Here is a 26,350-nt window from a genome sequence, read left to right on the forward strand (position 1 = left end):
CCCATTGTGATATCCATGACTCTTCAGTTTAGAAACAATGATGTTGTGCTAGACAATGTCAAAGGCTTTACACAAGTCCAGGTAGATGACATCAGTGGTCTTCCTTTATCCAGCAAAGCTTTAACTCCTTTGTAGAAGGCCACCAAATTTGCCAGGCATGACTTGCCTTTAGTGATTCTATGTTGGCTGTCACCAGAAATCAGATAAGATATTTAACACTGGGTAAACTTATTTGAATAATGTAACAGTTCAGAGATAAGACTAATTTCCTTCCAGAAAGAACAGTAAGCCAGACAGAATGCTTGTAATGTGCATTTAAAGGGTGAAGAAAACAGGGAATTGAGCTTTATCTTTCAAAAACCATTTGAAAGACTACAGGAAAATATTTTTCTACAGTACAAACTCAATTCTTTTTATACCTGGTTGTATTTCCTATTAGAATAATAGTGAATCTCAAAGAAATTTTAATTGCTGAGATTTTAAAAGCTTGTAGCATCTGACTTATTCTGAATGTATAGTAAATAATTTGTAATTTCTTTGACTTTTCTGTAATACAGGATATCTAATTCGTATTGATCTTTATTTAGGAATATTTCAATAGCAAAAAACAGCTAGTTAGTAACAAGCAGAAACCTACTATCTGTATAAGATTACATGAAGAAAAGAAAATTTACTTGGAGATAATTCCAACAAGTTTGGCTGCTATTATGGAGACAAATGGAGACAAAAGGTGTGCTTTTTAATTTTTTCTTGACGAATAATACAGTCAGCCTTGAATGTTAATACATTATTTCTCCTTGACCCCGAGTCTGGCAGTCAGTTGACCCAAATCCTGGGAGCAAAACACAGCAGCAAGGAATCAAAGGGTGTCTGATTAGCAGCTGCTTTGCCTGCAGCATCTGACAAGGTTACTCTTCTTGCTGCTCCCTCTACCCTCCACGTGTGAATGCCTGACCTGTCTGTCAATCAGCTTTTAAACTGCCACAGTTAAGAGCAAATTGTTTTGCAGAATACCAAAACTGGGGATAGTTTACCTTAAAATGTTATGTTGTAATTGATGCTTATATATCGGTACATAGGGGATAGGACAGGCAGCCAGAGCTGTATTTGTCAGCATCTCAGACACAGATATTCTCCCTTGTCTGTCAGATGTTACAAAGTGGACCCTTCACACCACCTTAATATTCAGAGGAGGGAAGGTCAAAATTAAATAAAATAGGAAAAATAGAAAAGGCAGAGAAAACAAAGTCCTCCCTGACATTTAGAGTATAGCTAGATGACGTTCTGAAACATGAGATTTTGCTTTAAATGTTAATAGACTTGCAAGTACTGCAAGAATAAAAGCGATACTGAAGATTTAGTTTTAAAGGAAGGAGAGGAATAGAATAGTCCATAGAAGCTGACTTTAGGATAATAAATACTTTTTTTCTTTTGACGGATTTTGGAGTGTTTTCCCTCTTTTAAAGTGTCAAAGAGTGTTGACATAGAACATATTCAAGTGAAGTGGTTCAGTACTATAGGACTAAGGCTGCAGATCAACAACAATAAAAGGAAGTCTCACAGAATGTCTAGCCTCCACACCAGTAACAGAGTTCTTCATAGAAGCCAACTTTACCTTCAATTCTTAGAAAATTCAGAATGTTCTTAGGTGCAGTAATGAAGAAACCTCCCCCATCAGCTTTCCTAAACTTCTTTAGTATCAGTTATCTTCATTAATATGGCACTGTGGCCTTGTCCAGGTTGCAGAGGCCTCATTGCAGTTTATATCTATTGGATTAAAAGACTACATTCTCCTACTCTGGGATATAATTCCCTTATCTAAGTAACTACAGGAAGTTAATATTCACTGTCTTTGGTAATGTGCAAAACTAACTGAGCTGCATATACCTCAATTATAGGATTTGTTTTCCAGTGCCTGCATAATTTTTGAATGAAAAAGGTCCATGAATTGGGGCTAATAAAGTTGGAATCCTTGTTCTGGCAGAAGTTTTACTAGTGCTGTACTCAGTGGGAAGATAGTTTCTCAACTTCTGCTTATATTAAGACACATGATATTTTATTACAACCATTTAATCAGGCAGTTAATTTTTTCCAAGTATTACATTATTCAGAATGTCTGCTTCACCAATAAGTACATCATCCACAGCCTCCAGAAACACAGAAACTCATTGTCTAATCTGTTGAACTAGGATAGAAGAAGCACTCCTTAAGAGCTAGGACTAGCCCATTTTACAACTCCATTAACAAGTCTAATAAAACTGTCAATAAGCTATTTTGTAGTTCATCCAGCCTTGTATCATGGTGTTTGTAATTGTGATTTAATGGGACACTTTGTTCAGTATCTCACACAAATCAACTCATTTCATCCCCTGTTGGCTTTATGAAGCAAACTTGCAACTTTGGGTTTATTTGACAGCACTTATTTTAATGATTTCTTTCACCTGCCTTTTCAATAACCACAGCTGAATTATGCCACAGAAAAACCTTGCAAAATAAGTGCATGTATTTGTAAGTATCTGTGTTTTAAAAGGTGTATTTTTCTTCATTTCAGCTAGACAGTTTTGGTGTATTTGTGTATGGAAGAAAGATGTTTGTTTTTACTGAGAGAAAAAAGACAGGAAGGAAATTTGTTGGAGGCAAAAACAAGTGGAAGACAATTAGATCAAGTATCCATGTAAGATCACCAAACAACTTGTAAATAGGAAAGAAGCAGTTTCGCAAGCAGACAAAAAAACTACAGATGGGTCACAGTGTGAAAGTAACTGAGTAACTGTTAGAACTTAATGCTTTCTCTGCTGAATTACTTCCAGGACTTGGTTGCAACTCTGCAGGAAAGAAGTCTCTGTTACCCATAGGTATTGTCAACTAATCTCAGTTTATAACAAAGCTCTGTTATTATTCTTATGCTGATATTTCCCAAGTGCTTTCCCAGAGATGGGTGTCACTTCTATACAACCAATGACTGTTACAAAGTAATCCCTTAGAGGAAAAAAATAGCAAATTCTGACTGCAAGAAGTACCACAGTAACAAAAGGCTTTAAAGCACAGTTGTGGCCACAGTGGCCATTGTCGCTACACACTGCACCCACTATGTCTGTAGGGTCAATAAAGCTGTAATATTATCATTTTTAGAGCAAATCTCAGTAGTTTGCAATGATTCAGCTTTCACCTGTGACCATCCTGGGTAACTGAATGATGTCCCTGCCAGTAACCGGATGGTAAACTGACCAAATCCTGGCTTTCTCTTCAGCTTCATTGTTGTGGTTCCCTTTGCCAGAAGAGCAGCCTCTTCCTTCACCTGCATTTCTAGGTTATCAGTTTACATCCTCTTTTAATTGCTTTTTAGGTTAATCTTGGTCAGATTATAATACCCACTCTGGAGATGCCACTCTTCTATCTCTGTCAACGACTAAAGGCCCAACAAGTCACTTGTGTAAAGAGCTTAGGTTTACCCACTTTCTTCCTCCCTGGTCAGGTATATCAGGAAACTGGAGTCTCTTGACTGTCTAAGGGGCAAGTAGATTGTGGCTGAGCTCTTGCACTTGATTTTACTCTTTGCCTGAACCACTGCTTTGTACCTTGGACTTGTACATGCTCAAGCTGTTTGTTCTAACACTTGTCTCTGCTTTCCACTATGAAGTGTCTTCCTGTTGGTCCTGTTTCTGAAGTTCGCCTTTGCTTCCACAGTCCGTCTGCATTGCTTGCCTTATATTTTGACTCCAGATCATTCTAAGCAGACCTTTCTTTTTTTTTTTCTTTTCTATCAAAATGCACAAAAATAATCTTCTAAAATCCTTTTTTCTCCCATACAGATATGAAGGTTAGGTCTCTAATTTCAGTTTCTGCAACCTCCTGTTATCTCTGGCTCCTTTTATTGCTGAGATCCATTAGCTACTAACAATGAAAGAAAAAAATCCTAAAATCTTGTCAGTCACACAACACCTTGTCATTCTAAATACATACATATCCTTTCTTTTTTCCTTCTATAACAAATTTAAGCTTCTTTTCTTCACTTTCAGGTCACTCTATCGTTATTTTACTTTTTATTCTCTGCATTCAAACTCTTGATTTATACAGGGGCACAAGGCTAGGCATCTGGTTTCCCACTTCACAAATACCTACTCTATTATCCACCACAGCATTCACAAGGCATTGATGTAATGTGTTTCACAAACAGTTTTGTGATGTTTCCCTTCCATTTTCTTTTAAATACTATTTCAAGATTCATTTCCTGAAAGATTTTCGTTAGTTACCTGGAGGTGGAAAACTGTGTATTTTTGATGAACTTTAGTAAATTTGATGATAGGTATGACATATGTAGATATATGTGTATATATATTTGTATGCATGTATGTTCACATGTACATGTATGCATGAATAGACATTTCAGTATATATCTATGGCATACACAAATGGAAGATGGCATTCTTACTTTGTTTATGTCTTCCCATACTTTTCACTGTGCTGCTCTCCATTGAGCCAGGAAAAGAAGAAAGTTAATAAGACCATTACCCATGCTCAGCATCAGTCTTCAATTTCCCTTGAGCCCTCTGTTCCTTTTCTTTTCAATTCTCAGGACTACATGGATCATGTAGTACTTTGTATTTTCACTCTTCCTAAAACCGTGGCAGTGACCTCTGGGTGTTACAAAATAAACAATAATAAAAATACCAGTACCAATTGAGAGAAAATAATATTAAAATTCCTGATTCAAACAAGACAAAATGCTGCTGAAAGAGAAAAGGTTGTGTGCATTGAAGTTTGCAAAACAAATGCATTATTTTTGGCCTACTGTAAAAAAGATTGTGATTTGAGTTCCATTAAGGGAATTCACTGGAAAGCACTTAAGTCTATCGTCAACCAAAATGAGATTTCAGAATCAAACTACAAGAGATATAGAGGTGGAAACATCCACATTGAATATTCTTCTCTCATAGAATCATAGAATAGTTAGGGTTGGAAATGAACTTAACATCATCAAGTTCCAAACGTCCTGCCATGGGCAGGGACACGTCACACTAAAACATGTCACCCAAGGCCCTGTGCAACCTGGCCTTGAACACCGCCAGGATGAAGCATTCACAGCCTCCCTGGGCAACCCATTCCAGTACCCCACCACCACTGCAGTAAAGAACTTCTCCCTTATACCCAATCTAAACTTTCCCCGCTTAAGTTCGAACCAGTTGCCACTTGTCCTATCACTACAGTCCCTAATGAACAGTCCCTCCCCAGCATCCCTATTGCTCCCCTTCAGATACTGGAAGGCTGCTATGAGGTCTCCATGCAGCCTTCTCTTCAACAGGCTGAACAGCCCCAACTTTATCAGCTTATCATCATACAGGAGGTGCTCCAGTCCCCTCATCATCCTCGTGGCCCTCCTCTGGACTTGTTCCAACATTTCCATGTCCGTTTTATGTTGAGGACACCAGAACTGCACACAATACTCCAAGTGAGGTCTCACGAGAGCAGAGTAGAGGGGCAGGATCACCTCCTTCGACCTGTTGGTCACGTTCCTTTTGATGCAGCCCAGGCTTTCTGGGCTGCTAGCACACAGCAAAGCTGGCTCATGTTCATTTTCTCATAGACCAGCACCCACAGTTCCTTCTCCACAGGGCTGCTCTGAATTTCTTCTCTGCCCAACCTGTACCTGTGCCTGGGATTGCTCCCACCCAGGTGTAGGACCTTGCACTTGGCATGGTCAAATTCCATAAGGTTGGCATCAGCCCACCTCACAAGTTTGTCAACGTCCCTCTCGATGGCATTCCTTCCCTCCAGCGTATCAACAGAACCACACAGCTTGCTGTCATCGGCAAACTTGCTGAGGGAGCTCTCAATCCCATTGTCCATGTCACCGACAAAGATGCTGAAAAAGACCAGTCCCGACACCGATCCCTGAGGGACACCACTCATTACTGGTTGCCAACTGGACATTGAGCCATTGACGACAGCTCTCTGCATGTGACCATCCAACCAGTTCTTTATCCACCGAATGGTCCACCTATCAAATTTGTGTCTCTCCAATTTAGAGACAAGGATGTTGCGTGGGAAGTGTATAACGCTTTGCACAAGTCCAGGTAGATGACATTAACTGTCTACCCCTGTCCTTCAGCTCCGTAGCCCCATCATAGAAAGTCATCAAATTGGTCAGGCAGGATTTCCCCTTAGTGAAGCCATGCTGGCTGTCACCAAGCACCTTGTTGTTTTTCATGTGCCTTAGCATGCCTTCCAGGAGAATCTGCTCCAAGATTTTGCCAGGCACAGAGGTGAGACTGACTGGTCTGTAATTCCCCAGGTCATCCATTTTCCCCTTCTTGAAAATGGGAGTTATATTTCCCTTTTTCCAGTCGTCGACAACTTCACCTGACTTCACATCAAATATGATGGGAAGTAGCTTAACAACTTCACTTGCCAGCTCTTTCAGGACCCGTGGATGGATTTCCTCAGGTCCCATGGACCTGTGTACGTTCAGATTCTAAAGATGGTCTCAAACCAGATCTTCTTCTACAGGGGGCCCAGGGTTTTCATTCTCACAGTCCCTGCGTCTGCCTTCCAAGACTTGGGTGGTGTGGTCAGAGCCTTTGCCAGTGAAGACCGAGGCAAAGAAATCATTCAGAACCTCAGCCTTCTCCAAGCCTAGCATAGCGAGGTCTCCTGATAGCTTCTGGAGGAGGCGTACACTGTCCTTAGTCTTTCTTTTAGTCGCTATGTACCTATAGAATCCCTTCCTGTTATCCTTAACATCCCTAGCCAAGTTTAATTCTAACTGGGCCTTAGCTTTCCTAACCTGGTCCCTAGCTTCTCAGACAACATCCCCATATTCTTCCCAGGCCGTCTGTCCTTATAAGCCTCTTTTTTCCTTTGAATTTTCCTCAGCAGCTCCTTATCCATCCAAGGAGGTCTCCTGGCCCTCCTGCTGCACTTCCTTCTAGTTGGGATGCAACACTCCTCAGCTTGTAGCAGGTGATCCTTGAATATCAATCAAGAGTCCTGGGCTCCTCTGCCCTCTAGGGCTGTATCCCATGGAACCTTCCTAAGCAGGTTCCTGAAGAGGCCAAAGTCTGCTCTCTTGAATTCCAGGGCAGTGAGCTTGCTGCACCCTCTTCTCATTGTCCTGAGGATCTCAAAATCACCATCTCATGATCACTGCAACTAAGACTGCCCTGTAACGTCACATTTCCCACCATCCCTCCCCTGTTAGTGAGCACAAGGTCAAGCATGACATCTCTCTGTGTCAGTTCCTCTATTACTTGCACAAGGAAGTTGTCTTCCACACAATGGAATAAAAACTGGCTGGATGGCTGCACACAAAGAGTTGTGGTCAACAGCTCAATGTCCAGGTGGCGAGCAGTAATGAGTAGTGTCCCTCAGAGATTGGTGTTGGGACCGGTCTTGTTCAACATCTTCATCGCTGACATGAACAGTGGAATTGCAAGCACCCACAGCAAGTCTGCCAATTACATCAAGCTGTGTGGTTCAGCTGATAAGCTGGAGGGAAGGAATGCCATCGAGAGGGACCTTGACACACTTGTGAGGTGGGCTGATGCCAACCTCATGAAGTTTAACCACGCCAAGTGCAAGGTTCTACACCTGGGTCAGAGTAATCCCAGGCACAGCTACAGGTTGGGCAGAGAAGAGATTCAGAGCAGCACTGAGGAGAAAGACTTGAGGGTGTTGGTCAACATGAAATTTAACATAAGCCAGATTCAGTGTGTGCTTGCAGCCCAGAAAGCCAACCGTATCCTTGGCTTCATCAAAAAGAGCATAACCAGCAGGTGGAAGGAGGTGATCCTGCCCCTCTGCTCTGCTCTCATCATGCCCTACTTTGTGTATACATTTCTGGTGCCCCCCACATAAGAAGGACATGGAGCTGTTGGAGCAAGTCCAGAGGAGGACCATGAACACATGATACAGGAGGTATACGCCACGGGGTACCCTATGGTTTTACCTGCAGGATCAAGGAGAAGACATGACAAAGTGGGATGGAAAACCTACTTCAGCTTTGGAGGAAAGGGTGAGTGAACTGAAGAGGGGAGCAAGGGCCAAGACTGATCGTCCCATGAGAGCTACGGCTTCAGTCTCTGGTGAGCAATTTCCCATATGGAGTGGAAGAGCTGATTTTACTCCATCTCCTGTGATAACGAAGAATAATCCCTTTTACCATGACTTAAGTGTCCAACGCTGTGATGACCATTAGAGGGGCCCTGCCTCCAGCCAGGTGGAGGTAGAGGACAATCGGATTTACTGGACTGTGTGGATCAGATGGCCTGGCACATCAGTCCCACAGAAGTATAAGGCTGTAGTAGATACCGGTGCACAGTGTACCCTGATGCCATCAAGCTGTCAAGGGGTGGAACCCATCTATATTTCTGGAGTGACAGGAGGAACCCAAGAGTTGACTGTGCTGGAGGCTGAAATCAGCCTGACTGGGAGGGAATGGCAAAAGCACCCTATTGTGACTGGTCCAGAGGCTCCATGCATTCTCGGCATAGACTACCTCAAGAGAGGGTACTTCAAAGACCCAAAAGGGTACCGGTGGGCTTTTGGTATTGCTGCTTTGGAGACTGAGGAAATTGAGCAGCTGTCCACCTTGCCTGGTCTCTCAGAAGATCCCTCTGCTGTGGGGTTGTTGAAAGTTGAAGAACAACAAGTGCCAATTGCGACCATAACAGTACACCGGCGGCAATATCGCACCAACCGAGACTCCCTGATTCCCATCCATCAGCTGATCCGTAGACTGGAGAGTCAGGGGGTGATCAGCAGGACCCGCTCACCCTTTAATAGCCCCATATGGCCAGTGCGAAAGTCTAACGGAGAATGGAGACTAACAGTAGACTATCGTGGCCTGAATGAAGTCACACCACTGTTGAGTGCTGCCGTACCGGACATGCTAGAACTTCAGTGTGAACTAGAGTCAAAGGCAGCCAAGTGGTATGCCACGATTGATATTGCCAATGCATTTTTCTCAATTCCTTTGGCAGCAGAGTGCAGGACACAGTTTGCTTTTACTTGGAGGGGTGTCCAGTTCACTTGGAACCGACTGCCCCAGGGGTGGAAACACAGCCCTACCATTTGCCATGAGCTGATCCAGACTGCACTGGAACAGGGGCAAGCTCCAGAACACCTGCAATACATTGATGACATTATTGTGTGGGGAGATACAGCGGAAGAAGCTTTTGAGAAAGGGAGGAAAATAATCCAAATCCTGCTGAAAGCCGGTTTTGCCATAAAATGGAGTAAGGTCAAGGGACCTGCACAGAAGATTCAATTCTTGGGAATAAAATGGCAAGATGGACGTAGACAGATCCCCACAGATGTGATCAACAAGATAACAGCAATGTCTCCACCAACTAATAAGAAAGAAACGCAAGCTTTCTTGGGTGCAGTGGGGTTCTGGAGAATGCACATCCCAAATTACAGTTCGATTGTAAGCCCTCTCTATCATGTGACCCGGAAGAAGAATGATTTCAAATGGGGCCCTGAGCAGCAACAAGCCTTTGAGCAAATTAAACGTGAGATAGTTCATGCAGTAGTCCTTGGACCAGTCCAGACCGGACCAGATGTAAAAAATGTGCTGTACACTGCAGCTGGGGAGAACAGTCCTACTTGGAGCCTCTGGCAGAAAGCTCCAGGGGAGACTCGAGGTCGACCCCTCGGCTTTTGGAGTCGGGGATATAAAGGATCTGAGGCCAGCTATACCCCAACTGAGAAAGAGATACTGGCAGCCTATGAAGGGGTTCGAGCTGCTTCGGAAGTGATTGGCACTGAAGCACAGCTCCTCCTGGCACCCCGGTTGCCCGTGCTGGGCTGGATGTTCAAAGGCAGGGTCTCCTCTACACATCATGCAACTGATGCTACATGGAGTAAATGGGCTGCACTAATTACACAGCGAACTCGAATAGGAAATCTCAGTCGTCCAGGCATTCTAGAAGTCATCATGGACTGGCCAGAGGGCGAAGATTTTGGAATGTCACCAAAGGAGGAGGTGGTGTGTGCTGAAGAGGCCCCACCATATAATAAACTGTCAGAAAGTGAAAAGCAGTATGCCTTGTTTACTGATGGGTCCTGCCGTATTGTGGTAAAGCATCAGAGATGGAAGGCAGCTGTATGGAGTCCTGGACGACAAGTTGCAGAAACTGCTGACGGAGAGGGTGAATCAAGTCAATTTGCAGAGGTGAAAGCCATCCAGCTGGCCCTGGACATTGCTGAACGAGAAACACACAAATTCTTTACCGTGAGGGTGGTGAGGCACTGGAATGGAACTTCCACGGAAGTTGTGAATGCTCCATCCCTGGCAGTGTTCAAGGCCAGGTTGGACAAGGCCTTGAGAAATCTAGTCTAGTGTGATGTGCCCCTACCTATGGCAGAGGGGTTGGAAATAAATGATCTCAAGGTGCTTTCCAACCCCAACCATTCTATGATTCTATGATTTCAGTTATATGCTATATTTGGCATTTTGCAGTATGTACTAATTAAATGGCAAAATAAACATAAACAGTAATGCTAAGCGTAAAAATGCATTATCTTAATTGTCTCTTTTGTGATCCTAAATGTTTCAGACATAGTGCTAGTGGTTTCTTCTTATGAAGGGATTTAAAAAGAATTGAAGCCTTGCTATCAAGCGTCTTAGAAATGCTTTTTGTCCAACAGCTTTTTAACATATGAATAAAAGAGAAGCTATCCACAGAGAAGATCCTACCAAAAAAAAAAAAAAATGTTTAGACACACAAGAGAGGAAATCAGCTGCCTGACCCTCAGCTGTCCTTTTAAGCAAATCCACCATGAAAGAACATCCAACAGTTAAGCATGCCAAGATAATAACCAGGAAAAAAGCTAAAATTATTATTATCCAGATAGTATTACGAGAAAAAATACATACCGGTATTTTGCATTGAGGTCACACTGTTGCCAAGCAATTTCATTGATGCTAGCTCTCTATCAGAGTAAGTAGAAGAGCAAAGACAGCACATTAAATACCAAGAAGATAACAACTATGTTTCTAACATTATAGTTCTTTTGAAAACAGATTGATATTTACAAAATTCACATTCCAAATTAGGAAATGATCACGTTTTCTACTCTCATTGGGATTATAACTTAAAACCTTAAGTATTAAAGTAGTAACTATTCAGAAACCAAAACTGTCTCTTTTAGAGATCTCATAGACACAAATGGGAGCAAAAGGTTGGTGATAACGTCAATAAAGTAATTAATTGGGAAAAAATAGTTATTTTTGTGTAAGCAATGCTTCTATATAATCTGGTCAACATTCAGGTTGGAAGAAAGATTATCTGTAATAAACGGAGAAGTCTCCAGTGAACTTTCTAAGAATTCCTAATTAAAGATTCCAGTTTATGGTAGCTGAAAAAAACACCACAATTTTTTCTACTGGTAGAAGGAGAAAGAATTGCAACAAAAAAAAATATTTTGAAATAACTGAAACAAAAGAAAGTATTTTCTTACTGGAAAAATTATTTTTGGAAAGACACACAATCATATGCCATTGATGACATAATATTGATTTCAGATTTCTTGAAAGAGAGATGGACAATGTTGTTATTTCCAATGTCTTTATTATAAAACAAAACAAAACAAAACAAACAGCTTTAAACAGCTGCACACCCCACTGCTTCAAAGAAAATAATGAATATTAATTATTACATATTATTTTGTTGGAAAAAAAGTTCCAAAAAATATTTTCATGCATATTTCATTGCTTTTAAGAGGAAATTCTCATAGTAATGTTGTTATTATGTTTGATTGCACTCCTAAGAAGAAAGGTGTTGATTGTCCTACTTTTCAGCTGGAATAAAAAGCATTTTGAGAAGAGGTGAGGCACTGGAATCGGTTGCCCAGGGAGGTTGTGAATGCTCCATCCCTGGCAGTGTTCAAGGCCAGGTTGGACAAGGCCTTGGGTGATATGGTTTAGTATGAGGCATCCCTGCCCATGGCAGGGGGGTTGGAACTAGATGATCTTAAGGTCCTTTCCAACCCTAACGATTCTATGATTCTATGAATAAAAGGTCATTTGCTCTTGGAGTGAGATTGCATATTTTCATCATGCCAATATTATTTTAAAACAAAATGTATTCATTATCACATTCTCTCCTTATTGTGTCTATTCTCCACTGTGGCTCCTTTGTGTTTTAAAAAGGTTGCACAAATACCTTGACTAGTGTCAGATTTTGCTTTATTAGCCATAGGAATTTTCATGACATATTTCATGATTATCTCATGGTTAAATAACATGAATTGTAAAATATTGTTATGATCTACGACTAAGGTGTTCTAATACTCTTATTTGTTACTGAAGTTACTTGAAAACATTTAATTAACTTTTAAAAGTAGTCAAATATCATGTGCATTACCCTCACTTAAAACTTCCATGCAATAAGAGCAAAATAACAGAAAACAAAATGTTTTCTCTAATTCTAAATTTTAAATGAAAATCACAGTTTTCAATTGACATGCAAGGCGACCATCCTATTAATAGCAAAACACCGTTAGTTAAATACGCATCTAGTTAAAGAAAATGTAATCTTTTAAACTGTGTTTACTGAGAAATAGAAGATTTATTTGACCATTTTTCTGATGAATTTGGCTTGTCAGTATACTAATAACAAATTCTGTTCCTTTAGCATCTATATATTTTTGTGTAAGTGTAGGTACACTACAGAATGCTAAATGTAGAAAAATATAATAATGTACATACAGAGCACTGTTTACACCAGAGTACATAATACATATTTTTTTTCTAAAAACATTTATGGCAAGTTATATCTATTAAAGCCTGCTGAATTCGTTCAAGCTTTGTCATACATTAAAAAAAGGACCAAAATACCACCAAGCATTGTCAGGTTTTGTGCAAATATCTAAAAATTTGTCAGAAACCAACAGAGATGCAGATTAAGCACAGTATTACTCAACTCTTTAGTGCAAAGACTGTTTACAAGCTTATTTTAATCAGTTCCAAAATTTTGCGAAGTTGTTTGATTAAATACAACTAGCAGAAGTGTATGTATTTAACATGCATTATGAATCTATCTTGTTGTTTACATATAGTAAAAGAGCGAGAGATCTTTGTATGTAAGTATCTAGGTGCAGATAAATGGAAGAAAGCCTGTCTTTACAAATGGTCGTCTTGCTGGTAGATCTCAATCCATACAAGTAATTTCTCTTTGCAAGTAGAAGAACTTATCTGGTGTGTTAGTTTGCTAGTAAGTCTGGCTACCTTAATAGCAAGCAAGGTACCATTAAAGCACCCATGATGTGCACCTACATTTGGAGTTTAAATCCAAAAGCAAAAATAATAAATGTGCATGAGCAACGGCTGAATATATTATTCTTATGTAAAAGTGTAGTGAGGAAGATGTGTAGATTCATTTTTCTATGTACACAAGTCAGTGTCTTATACACAGAGCGTGTATAAAGTCTCATCCCAAAATAAATAAATCAAGTAAGAGGCAAAAGCTATAAAAAATTTGGAATATAAAGTTTTCTTGGAAATGGCTTAACAGCACTATTTAAAAAAAAAAAATCCTGCTTTTGCAGTACATTATACAAACTTACCCTAAATCCATTGACTGTAGTCAGGAAATGTGAGGCTGGGCATGAAAAATCTCAAGTCATTTTCCCAAAAGTAAAAATTTCCCAGGCATTTCTCTGAATTATTTTTGAGAACATTGTCCTGTGAGGTGCCTAACTTCATAATGTTTTCACAACATTCAGTACCCTCAGCCAACAAACACACCCTCACATTATTAAGCTGTCATGGCTCTTTCAACAACATCAGTTCTTCATTTTATGGTACTAACAAGAAACATTTGATTTTAAGATATTGCTTGTTAAAAGAGGATGAAACAATATTTCTATATCTCATGGATGAAGTAGTGGACCAACAAGACCATAATCTACTTCAAATATATTTCAAAGCCGCTAACAAAATACCTCTAGTGCTCTACATCAGTATGCATCATTTTTTGATTCCCCAAAGTACCGCTTCAGCAGCTGTCCTTTGACTGAGATTATTCAATAATGCTTTGGCTCCACAGATTTGGCTTGCCAGTATCCTTTGTAGATTTTTCTGAGTCTGATGGGAAAACAAAGAACAGCTACTAATGTCCTCCAGTTATTATAGTTCCCTCTTTACATTTCTCATAAATGGAATATGATAGTAACAATGACCATTCATCTCTCCTGATTCAATAACTAAAAGAATAAGGTTAGTGTGTTTTTTATCAATAATGGGAGGGAACTTTGCAGGGTAGCATTTTTCAAAGATTACAGACTGTGTTGAGCTTTTTAAACTTCATATTTAAAGAAAACTGAGAGCTCTTCCCCTAACCTTTTCCCCCATCCCTGAATCAGACACTCCAGACATTTGAATGGTCAGTTTTTTTTAAATAAGCCACAATTGGTATTCACTTCAGTAACTCTTACATAAATCATACAGCATGTAAGATTACTTTTCTATACAAGGTGGTTTTAAAGAAACTTTTTACACTAATTGAATAAAATGCAATTATAAAGCTATTACAGTAAAAAAATGTTTACTCTTTTGATAGTAGACATCTGGTAAGGATTAAATGCTGGCTGAGGTAAACATTATTGTCATGACTGAAATAAAAATGAGTTGCAATATTTCAGGAATTTTCCTACATTCAGATTCTCTTTCAATCTGCTGTTGGCAGTTTTTAGGAAGAAAAAATATGTAAGATACTGGAAGGTTATCTGTTCTTTTATAAAAGCAAACACAACAGACAAAATCAAATAAATAAGGTGCTCACTAAGACAAAGGCTTAGTTAAGGCACTATGTTTCTAATGATCACAGAAGTCAAACCAGTAGAGCTTCACGTCCAAAGTCAGTTATAAGATCTTTCTGATAAAAACAGAAATAATACATGAGGAAAATGTAAAAATAGATAAATTTAAATTTAAAACGTAAAAACATTTTAAAACACAAGAAAATGTCAAAACAAATGTGAGCATCAATAGTTGCTTTACGGTGGGTTTGTCTACACTTAAAACCTAAATATTTGTCATTAAAATTGAACATTGAAGCATACTTACTTACTCATACAACTACTGAAGTTAATGCTAGCACTTAGTATTATAAATATCTTTATTTAAAGTTTTATAACACCTTTTTCATTACTTGATGAAACAAGCTTAACAGGAATAAAAATAAGCAATTTTGCATTTGCATTTCTCAGTGCAAATCAACTGAATCTCATTTTACCTATAGGCATTGAAAAATAAAAATAATATTGTGGTACTTCACTGATACTATTGATAACATTTCCATTGATTGTCAAAGTGAGGACAATGTTTCTTGACTAGAATTGTAAGAACAGTATTCTCAGTTTTAAAGAGTACAAATGCTGTCAATTCTTGCTGGCTTCTTTGTTAATAATTATTTAAAATGAAGTTACTGATATTTTTTCTGGTTAAAAAAAAAAATCAAATGAATTAGAAAAATCTTTTCAGAGTAAATTATTTATAGAGAACAACAAATGAATTCCAAAATTACAATAACTGTATTTCAGCTATGGCTTCTTCGTTAATACTAATACACAATTTCTTAAAAAACAACATCTGTGCCAGACATGTCTAGTATCAAATTTCAACTAATGACTGCTACAGATTCATAGATGCTCTAAATTTTTTTAAATGCATATGAATTTTTAGCATATTATTCATTATTCAGAAAAAAATACTTCAAAGAATGAGGTTGTATGTCTTCCTCGTTCTTTGTCAAGTGATCAATAAATAAATAAAACTCCGCATCATGCGGAGTTTCATGTGTCCAAGCAATTATCTCTGGTAGAGGAGACAAGAATTATAAAGGCAGTAGTTTCAAGCATCCCTGTATGGTTGGTAGTATCTGCTTGTCCTGGGTTCAGCAGTAGCAGTCATTTTTTCTCCTTCTTGGTAGCTAGTGTAGTGCAGTGTTTTGACTTTCAGCTTGGGAACAGAGCTGATAACAAGGATGTTTTGGTTTGGCCAAGGACTTTGTGAGCCTCATGCTCTGCCAGCGGGGAGGGGAAGCTGGGAGGAAGCAGAGACAGGACACCTGACCCAAACTGACCAAAGAGCTATTCCATACCACAGCACGTCATGCCCAGGATGTAACTGGGAGTTAGCCGGAAGGGCTGGGAAACTGCAGGGTTGGAGGAGGTATCGGTCGGAGCATGGTCGGGCTTGGGGGGCGAGTGATCGGTCGGTTGGTGCTGAGGTGTTGTATTCTCTTCCCTTGTTATTTCCTTTATCATTATTATCATCGGTGGTAGCAGTAGTGATTTGTGTTATACCTTAGTTACTAAACTGTTCTTATCTCAACCCGTGGGAGTTGCATTCTTTTCGATTCTCCTCTCCGTCCCTCCAGGAGTAGGGGGAGGGAAAGAAGGGGGGGGTGAGTGAACGAATTACCTGACTGGGTTTAAACCACAACACTACTTGATAAATGAAGAGTTGTCTAGTGAAAGACATTGTATGTTCATAATGTTCCAGGAAGTATTCCAGGATGTTATAATAGAGGAAAATGCTAATCAGCAAACACTGTTTCATTAAACTTTTACATTTTGAGTAGCCAGTGCAATTCTCTATTTCCTGTTCCTGGCCCTGGCCTTCAACATTGGATGGATCCTGCTTTGAGTAGAAGGTAGTCGACATTGTCCAAGTATGAAACTGAGACTGTGAGCCTCCTCACCTGTATTAGTAGCTCTATTATTCAGTTTCTGTGTGATCCTGACAGCACACTTAGTTTATTGCTTTCTGTTTCCCCATATCATATAATCAAAAAATCATAGAATAGTATCATAGAATCATAGAAGAGTTAGAGTTGGAAAGAACCTTAAGATCATCAAGTTCCAAACGTCCTGCCATCGGCAGGGACACCTCACACTAAACCAGTATTATTTAATATATTCATCAATGATTTAGATGAGGGAATTGAGTGTACTATCAGCAAGTTTGCTGATGACACTAAGCTGGGAGGAGTGGCTGACACGCCAGAAGGCTGTGCTGCCATCCAGCGAGACCTGGACAGGCTGGAGAGTTGGGCAGGGAATAACTTGATGAAATATAACAAGGGAAAGTGCAGAGTCCTGCGTCTCGGCAGGAACAACCCCAGGTTCCAGTACAGGTTGGGGAACGACCTGTTAGAGAGCAGTGTAGGGGAGAGGGACCTGGGGGTCCTAGTGGACGACAGGATGACCATGAGCCAACACTGTGCCCTTGTGGCCAAGAAGGCCAATGGCATCCTGGGGCGTATTAGAAGGGCGGTGGTTAGTAGGTCGAGGGAGGTCCTCCTTCCCCTCTACTCTGCCCTGGTGAGACCGCATCTGGAATATTGTGTCCAGTTCTGGGCCCCTCGGTTCAAGAAGGACAGGGAGCTGCTGGAGAGAGTCCAGTGCAGGGCAACTAAGATGATTAAGGGAGTGGAGCATCTCCCTTATGAGGAAAGACTGAGGGAGCTGGGTCTCTATAGTTTGGAGAAGAGGAGACTGAGGGGTGACCTTATTAGTGTATATAAATATATAAAGGGGGAGTGTCACGAGGATGGAGCCAGGCTCTACTCAGTGGCAAACAATGATAGGACAAGGGGTAACGGGTACAAACTGGAACACAAGAGGTTCCTCTTAAACTTGAGAAGAAACTTCTTCTCAGCGAGGGTGACAGAACACTGGAACAGGCTGCCCAGGGAGTTTGTGGAGTCTCCTTCCCTGGAGACATTCAAAACCTGCCTGGACACATTCCTGTGTAACCTTATCTAGGTGTTCCTGCTCCGGCAGGGGATTGGACTAGATGATCTTTCGAGGTCCCTTCCAATCTCTAGCATACTGTGATACTGTGATGTCACCCAAGGCCCTGTGCAACCTGGCCTTGAACACCACCAGCAATGGAGCATTAGCAACCTCCCTGGGCAACCCATTCCATTACCTCACCACCACCGCAGTAAAGAACTTCTCCCTTATATCCAATCTAAACTTCCCCCGCTTAAGCTCGAACCCGTTGCCACTTGTCCTATCACTACAGTCCCTAATGAACAGTCCCTCCCCAGCATCCCTATTGCTCCCCTTCAGATACTGGAAGGCTGCTATGAGGTCTCCACGCAGCCTTCTCTTCAACAGGCTGAACAGCCCCAACTTTCCCAGTTTATCATCATACAGGAGGTGCTCCAGTCCCCTCATCATCCTCGTGGCCCTCCTCTGGACTTGTTCCAACAGTTCCACGCCCTTTTTATGTTGAGGACACCAGAACTGTACACAATACTCTACGTGAGGTCTCACAAGAGCAGAGTAGAGGGGCAGGATCACCTCCTTCGACCTGCTGGTCACGCTCCTTTTGATGCAGCCCAGGCTTTCTGGGCTGCGAGCACACAGCAAAGCTGGCTCATGTTCATTTTCTCATAGACCAGCACCCACAGCTCCTTTTCCACAGGGCTGCTCTGAATCTTTTCTCTGCCCAACCTGTACCTGTGCCTGGGATTGCTCCAACCCAGGTGTAGGACCTTGCACTTGGCATGGTTAAACTTCATAAGGTTGGTATCAGCCCACCTCACAAGCATGTCAAGGTCCCTCTGGATGGCATTCCTTCCCTCCAGGGTATCAACCAAACCACACAGCTTGCTGTCATCGGCAAACTTGCTGAGGGCGCACTCAATCCCATTGTCTATGTCACCAACAAAGATGTTGAACAAGACCGGTCCCGACACAGATCCCTGAGGGACACCACTCATTACTGTTCTCCAGCCGGACATTGAGCCATTGACGACAGCTCTCTGCATGTGACCATCCAACCAGTTCTTTATCCACTGAGTCCTCCACCTATCAAATTGATGTGTCTCCAATGTAGAGACAAGGATTTCGTGTGGGACAGTGTCGAATGCTTTGCACACATCCAGGTAGATGGCATCAACTGCTCTACCCCTGTCCATCAGTTCTGTAGCCCTATCACAGAAGGCCACCAAATTGGTCAGGCAGGATTTCCCCTTAGTGAAGCCATGCTGGCTGTCACCAAGCACCTTGTTGTTTTTCATGTGCCTTAGCATGCCTTCCAGGAGAATCTGCTCCAAGATTTTGCCAGGCACAGAGGTGAGACTGACTGGTCTGTAATTCCCCGGGTTATCAATTTTCCCCTTCTTGAAAATGGGGGTTATATTTCCCTTTTTCCAGTCGTCGACAACTTCACCTGACTTCACATCAAATATGATGGGAAGTAGCTTAACAACTTCACTTGCCAGCTCTTTCAGGACCCGTGGATGGATTTCCTCAGGTCCCATGGACCTGTGTACGTTCAGATTCTAAAGATGGTCTCAAACCAGATCTTCTTCTACAGGGGGCCCAGGGTTTTCATTCTCACAGTCCCTGCGTCTGCCTTCCAAGACTTGGGTGGTGTGGTCAGAGCCTTTGCCAGTGAAGACCGAGGCAAAGAAATCATTCAGAACCTCAGCCTTCTCCAAGCCTAGCATAGCGAGGTCTCCTGATAGCTTCTGGAGGAGGCGTACACTGTCCTTAGTCTTTCTTTTAGTCGCTATGTACCTATAGAATCCCTTCCTGTTATCCTTAACATCCCTAGCCAAGTTTAATTCTAACTGGGCCTTAGCTTTCCTAACCTGGTCCCTAGCTTCTCGGACAACATCCCCGTATTCTTCCCAGGCCGTCTGTCCTTATAAGCCTCTTTTTTCCTTTGAATTTTCCTCAGCAGCTCCTTATCCATCCAAGGAGGTCTCCTGGCCCTCCTGCTGCACTTCCTTCTAGTTGGGATGCAACACTCCTCAGCTTGTAGCAGGTGATCCTTGAATATCAATCAAGAGTCTTGGACCCCTCTGCCCTCTAGGGCTGTATCCCATGGAACCTTCCTAAGCAGGTTCCTGAAGGGGAAAGTCTGCTCTCTTGAATTCCAGGGCAGTGAGCTTGCTGCACCCTCTTCTCATTGTCCTGAGGATCTCAAAATCACCATCTCATGATCACTGCAACTAAGACTGCCCTGTAACGTCACATTTCCCACCATCCCTTCCCTGTTAGTGAGCACAAGGTCAAGCATGACATCTCTCTGTGTCAGTTCCTCTATTACTTGCACAAGGAAGTTGACTTCCACACAATGGAGGAGCCGCCTGGATTGCTTGTGCCAGGCTGTACCATCACTCCAACAGATGTCAGGGTGGTTGGAGTCCTCCATGTGAACAAGGGCCTGAATGTGTGAGGCTGTTCCTATCTGTCTATGGAGTGCTTCATCCACAGATTCGTCTTGGTCTGGCAGTCTGTAACAGATCCCCACAGTAATGTCTCCCATAGCTATATTCCCTTTAATCCTGATCCACAAACTCTCTGTGGACTGCTCACCTGTCCCCAGACACAGTTCCATACTCTCCAGCCTATCCCTAACATAAAGGGCAACTCCCCCTCCCCACCTGCCGCGCCTGTCTTTCCTAAAAAGCCTCTAACCTTCCATTCCAACACTCCAGTCATAGGAGCCATGCCACCATGTTTCTGTGATGCCTATTATATCATACCCCTGTAGAAGTGCTCACATCTCTAATTCCTCTTGTCTGTTCCCCCTGCTATGGGCGTTTGTATAGAGGCATCTGAGCTGAGCTCCAGCTGAAGCCGGCTCATTGGCTGGAGTGGCTGGGATATCTCTACATTGCTCCAAGCATTTATTATAGGTGCTGGAAGCTGACTGGCTGCGTTGGGATGGAATGATGCCCCCTTCCCCCAACACAGCTAATTTAAAGCTTTCTTGACCAGCCTGGCAAACCTCCTACCAAAACCCTTTCCTAGACCAGTGCCACCAGACCTAGTAGACCTGGCATCCCAAATTGAGTCTCATGTCCTAAATACCCAACCCCCTGACTATGACACCACTGTTCTAACCATTTATTAACTTGCCAGATCCACCTGGCCTTTTTAAAGTCCTCCCCTGTATCCTGGAGAATTGACAAGAAGACAACATGAGCTCCAGAGTCCCTAACCACCTCTCCCAGGGCTCTATAGTGCTTCTTCACGTTCTTTGAGTTATTGCTGTCTATATCACTAGCACCAACATGAATCACTAGAAGTGGGTCGTAGCAAGTGGGACTTACTAGATCAGGCAGCCTCTCTGCAACATCCCTGATCCATGTCCCTGGTAAGCAACACACCTCCCTTGAGACTGGGTCAGGCCAACAGATGGGTGCCTCTATGCCTTGGAAAGTAGAGTCCACTACTTTTTCCTGGCAGCACCAGTAGAGACCTTCTTTACCAGTGCATCAGCTGGCTGTTTCTTGTGTGAGTGTGTTTCCTCATCAGCCCCCTGCAGGATAGCAAAGCGGTTCTGGGTGGGGACATCAGATTTAGGAGGAAGCCCCTTGCTTTTAACTGTAACTTCCTCTTTTTTTTTTCTGTTTTTTCTGTCTGTTTGGTTTTTTTTTGTCACTAGTTCCCAGCTTCCTGGGTTAGCACCTCCTTCTTTCCTGCATAAGCTATGCAGGACACTTGAGGTCCCTGAACAGTTGGGCCTGGAGCAAGCAGCCCTGCTTCCTCTTAGGTTCCCTGACATCTTTTAGCATATTGACAACGTCCCTCAGCTCAGCCACTGCAGGAGGACCTCTAATATTAAGATGATAATTAGATACTTATTTCACTGAGATAACCTTGGTTAATATTTACAAAATACTTTCAGAATATAAAGCCCTATATAAATGCTACTCATTCATGTTAAATTAACTTTGCCCTGTGCTGGATGGGCTAAGTACACTCTGGGAAGCCAGAAAGTTTTCTTAGGGAGAATAGAGAAAATATAAAGGAATGGAAGAACATGAGTACAAGCAGGCATATCTCCCAGCCTATTCTTTGTATCTGTGGAGCCTCATTCTGTTGATTAGTGAGATTAAATACCTTACTTTTTTTCCAATGGTCATTGCAAACATTTTTCTGAAAACAAATTAACTTCTGAGAAAGGGAAAAGGCAATAGTATTCCACCCCTGTTTTTACCTTTTGTGCACTTTCTTTTACATCTGAGCTCCATCAAGAGCCCCAGGATCATCCTCAGTGGCCCTCTGCCATGCTGGTTTGATTTCCTGTGAATTGAAATAGGCTGCATTAGTGCATTGAGGATTATGTCCTTGAAGATCAAACAACCACCCAGGCTCTTTGACCTCCAGGGCATTCTCTGATGGAAACCTGCCAAGCAATGCCCCAGACAAGCTGAAATATGTTTTTCTGAAGTTGTAACTTGCTGTTTGTCTAGTTCATTTCCTACAGCATATGATGACTGAACAGAAAGTTCAGCAAGTAGAAAACAAATAGATTATTCTGGAACATGGAAGAAGATTAGTGTTGTTGTGTAAAGTGAAACAAAAAGGAAAAAAGAGGCTGTAAAAGAATGAAAGGATTGGACAAGGTTAAAGGAAGCGATGAGATGTATCTGCATGTGCCAAGGGAACTGGTGGATGTAATTGCCAAGCCATTATCTATCATATTTGAGAAGTCATGGCGGTCTGGTGAAGTTTTTGGTGGCTGGAAAGGAGGAATATAACCCAGTCCTAATATCAGTCCCTAAGGAACACCACTTGTCATTGGTATCCACTTGGAAATTGACCACAAATCTCTGAGTGCAACCACCCAGCCAACTCCTTATCCACAGAGTGGTCCATCCATCAGCTCTAAATCAAATTCCATACATTACAACTATCCCTGAAATGTCTGCCTTCTAGTTTTACCAGTAACTTTTTATACAAGGGCTACCAAAAAAAAAAAAAAGCATCACTATTCGATATCTCTGTACTTTGACCTTATTTGCTTATCTGAAGTTTCTTCATGCGATCTGCATATGCCATATCAGTAATTAGGATTATCATAGTTTTAGAATGACAGCCAAACACCTTGTATGTTATCAGGAGGTTGTCATTATTTGGATGTTCTTTACATGTGTGAGTTGGACTAAAGGAGAAATATTAAGCCTGTCTAACAATAACCATTTGCAGTCAGGTGCTGCAAAACTAAAAACATAAATCATTAAAAGGTTGAATGAAAGAACCTGGCTCCCCCTCTGGGTTCTCTAACAATCATATAATTTTTTAACTATAACACATTAGCCATCGAGCTATACATCAGTGCTTTCAGATCGTGTTTTGAGTGTTGTTTACAGGAATTAATAAGAAGGAAATATAATGTAATTAGTTTCATGTAAGCATTCTGTGTTTATATTTGGCCTAGTAGTATATTCCGTTGACACATGTATGTATATTCATTAGAAGTTTGTGCATTATTGTAGTTACAGATGGAAAGTTTACTGTGTAATCATTGACCTATTTTTATGCCCTTGAAATTGGATTTTGCTAAATTATTTTCAAGTGATTCTGTTTTCCCCATGAACTTGAATAAACTACTACACTTGGAAATACAAAAGAATGCTGAATGAAACTATGGAGATCTTCACAAATATATGTCTGCAGTCCTAAATCTCATTGTAAAATTGAATTGGACAAGCCTTCACTCCTAAGTCAATGAGAAATAGAATATCTGACAAATATCACGAACAAACACTAATGTCAATTTCAGCAAAGTTTCCCAAAGGAAGAACAGTTGTTTGCATTTCCAGATTTTCAGTTAATTTAAAATTTAAACATGAGTTAAACCTTAACAAAGGTTGTAGTCACTTAACAACCTTCTCTGACTTTGAAACAAAGTCATAAATTTTCTTCATGTTCCTCAATGTCACGTGTAAAATCCTCCGTTGATCATAAATATAACAAGTCCTTGGTGACACTTTCAAAAAAGTTTTATTTTGGTGGGCTTTAATATAAAAGATAGACATGCCTTTCCTCTGAAATAAGTGCGCTCTTTTAATCCAGTGAGATGAGGTTCTTCATAAAAAATTTTATTTTGTGGAGATATGATAACAAAATGATTTCTTTTTGTTAAAAAAAAAAAACAAACGCAAGCTGAATAGCTTTGGATTTGGGACCAAAATATGATTACATTTTACTAAAACGCATAGTACAATTTTAATTCTGGCTTAGACAATGATGCACTCTAGATAATTTGCAATTATATGATTTCTAACCTTAGTCAAAAATTGAAAAGTTAATGGGAATTTTGACATCCATACCATGGTCATTAGATCGATTTTTAAATGTTCTTGGAAAGTTCCAACTACTGTCGAGATGGAAATCCTCATCCCAGAATTATTGTTAATATTTTACTTTACAAAAGGTTTATTTCCTCCTATGAAATGTATGTATAAAAAGAGTGCTTTAGCGTGTACTGCTTATATAATTTCTTCATCTTTTACCATTTCTTAACCCATTGCAATACCCTCCTGGCTGAAAAAATGCTTGTAGTCTCTCATTCTTCCTTCAGATCTTATGACCATGATAGAGAATATCATTTATTGCATAGTATCGTATTTTTTGATATGTCTTGTGATGTGAAATATTAGCAACTCTACGCCAGAGTTAATCCTAATGCCTTCACCTCTCCCTGGGTTGAGTTATTTCGGTCAATTTTTAATAGCTTGATCTCACTTCTAGTTATTGGAAGATACATTTTATATTTCATAGAAAAACTGAAAAGAGTATTACTTAATGGGATTGAAGGCATGACAATAATTACTGGTCATGTTTTTCCAAAGCACAGAACCAGAAGCTAAATCCAGGGAAGCAAATAGTTCCAAATGCATGAACACTGTTCACATTTTTTGCTTTGTGTAACATGCAGAGAAGCATCAGCCTGAAGGCTCATGCAACTCCATACATGAAATCAAGCAAGACTGTTGGCTGAATTCAGCTGTTTCACAGAGGTGTCTACAACTTCTATGGCTCTAATGTTTGCTTAAAGCTGGGTCTGGTAAGACTGATCAGTCCATCAGGGCTTTCCTGCTTGAACCCATGTCTCAGACAGAAAGATTTGAGAGAAAGGCATTTTTATGAAGTCTCTGACAGTTTTTTGATTTGAAGATATTCACATTTTTGGAGTGTCAGTGGTCATTCTAGGCACCATTTATTTTTGTTGTCTCTGGGAATTTGTGAGTGAGTGCAAGTGCATATATGAATTTCTCAAGATAAAGCTTAAAAAAATTTTATAGGGATGAAGTAATTCTGTACTATAAATTTTATAGTATCTTTGGACCTTTGGGATGGAGGAAGCATACTGGGCTCTGCACAAAACAGCCTTTTCAGGCTCTGGCTATAACAGAACAATGTTGATAATATGCTGTTTGGCTTGTGCTGAGCAGTGTTTTCTCTGTTAAATGAAAAAAATTTAAAATGTTGCTGAAGGCAGGAAAAGAAAAGACATTTTCCAGTCCTACTCAGTGAAGTCTCTCTTTATTGAAAGGGAGCTTTCGAGCTTTCTCAACTAAGCACTAAACTATGAGTCCGTAAACAAATCTGAATGAGAGCCAGGAAGACAAAAGATTCCTTGTATATATTTTAAACCCTTGTTGCCGATATATTCTCACACATTATTCTATTTAAGGGTGGTGTTTTTTTTTTTGTCTGTTTGTTTGGGGTTTTTTTGAGTAGATAACAGATTTTCAAAGCTTTCCTCCAGGTAACTGACTGCCTAGCTGTATGCTGAGGAGAATGTGTAAACAGAAGGAGATCACTAGGACTGACCTACAGGAACATAACTTCCAGCAGGTAAGAAGCTAAACCTCTGAACACAAGGAGAATCAGTCTTCTTGACTCAGAAAACAGTCACCAAAAATGGCTAGGAGTACTTGTTTTAAAAAAGGAGTGCTAAATAGAAGTTTAAAGATTTGAAAACTAAGGTCAAAACCTAAAAGAATCCAAAAGGAGAGACAACACAGCAATTCCTAGTTCTGGTTGTCACAAAATGTCACAAAACATTTTTTGTGTTATGTCTACCTGAATGGAGAATGCACTCATGTGAACCACCAAATAATCACAAAATGATGGGGAGAAATTCAGGTTAACAGAATGATGCTGGTATAAAATTTAAGTGCAGTCCAAAAGCCCAACCATTGCTTGTAATGTTTTGACCAGATAAGATTTATTAAATTGCAAATAGCTTTTAAATGAAAACAAAGCTAAATCAAGGTCAAGAGCTACTGAAACCAGACAGAAAGTGAAGTTCCTTGAACTGTCTCATCCAGTTTCTGACTTATACTGATTTCTCTCTCTTGTGTTTTGTAGATCCTGAAACTCCTGAGCATGTAGAGTATGATTTTCACAATTGTCTTTTCATATGAATTTGCAAATAAAACTTGAGATATTTGACAGCTATGATATTTGAAAAATAATTTATACAGTAAGCATAAAATACTTTCTACTATTCTGTACTCTGCTATTTATTTCTGTTTCCTGAGTGTTTTTTTTCACTCACTTCCTCCCCTTCTTGCTCTCC

The sequence above is a fragment of the Pezoporus wallicus genome, unplaced genomic scaffold (assembly GCF_028554395.1).
Source record: "Pezoporus wallicus isolate ANWC-B61680 ecotype Strahan unplaced genomic scaffold, APGP_CSIRO_Pwel_v1 contig_227, whole genome shotgun sequence".
Lineage (NCBI taxonomy): Eukaryota > Metazoa > Chordata > Aves > Psittaciformes > Psittacidae > Pezoporus > Pezoporus wallicus.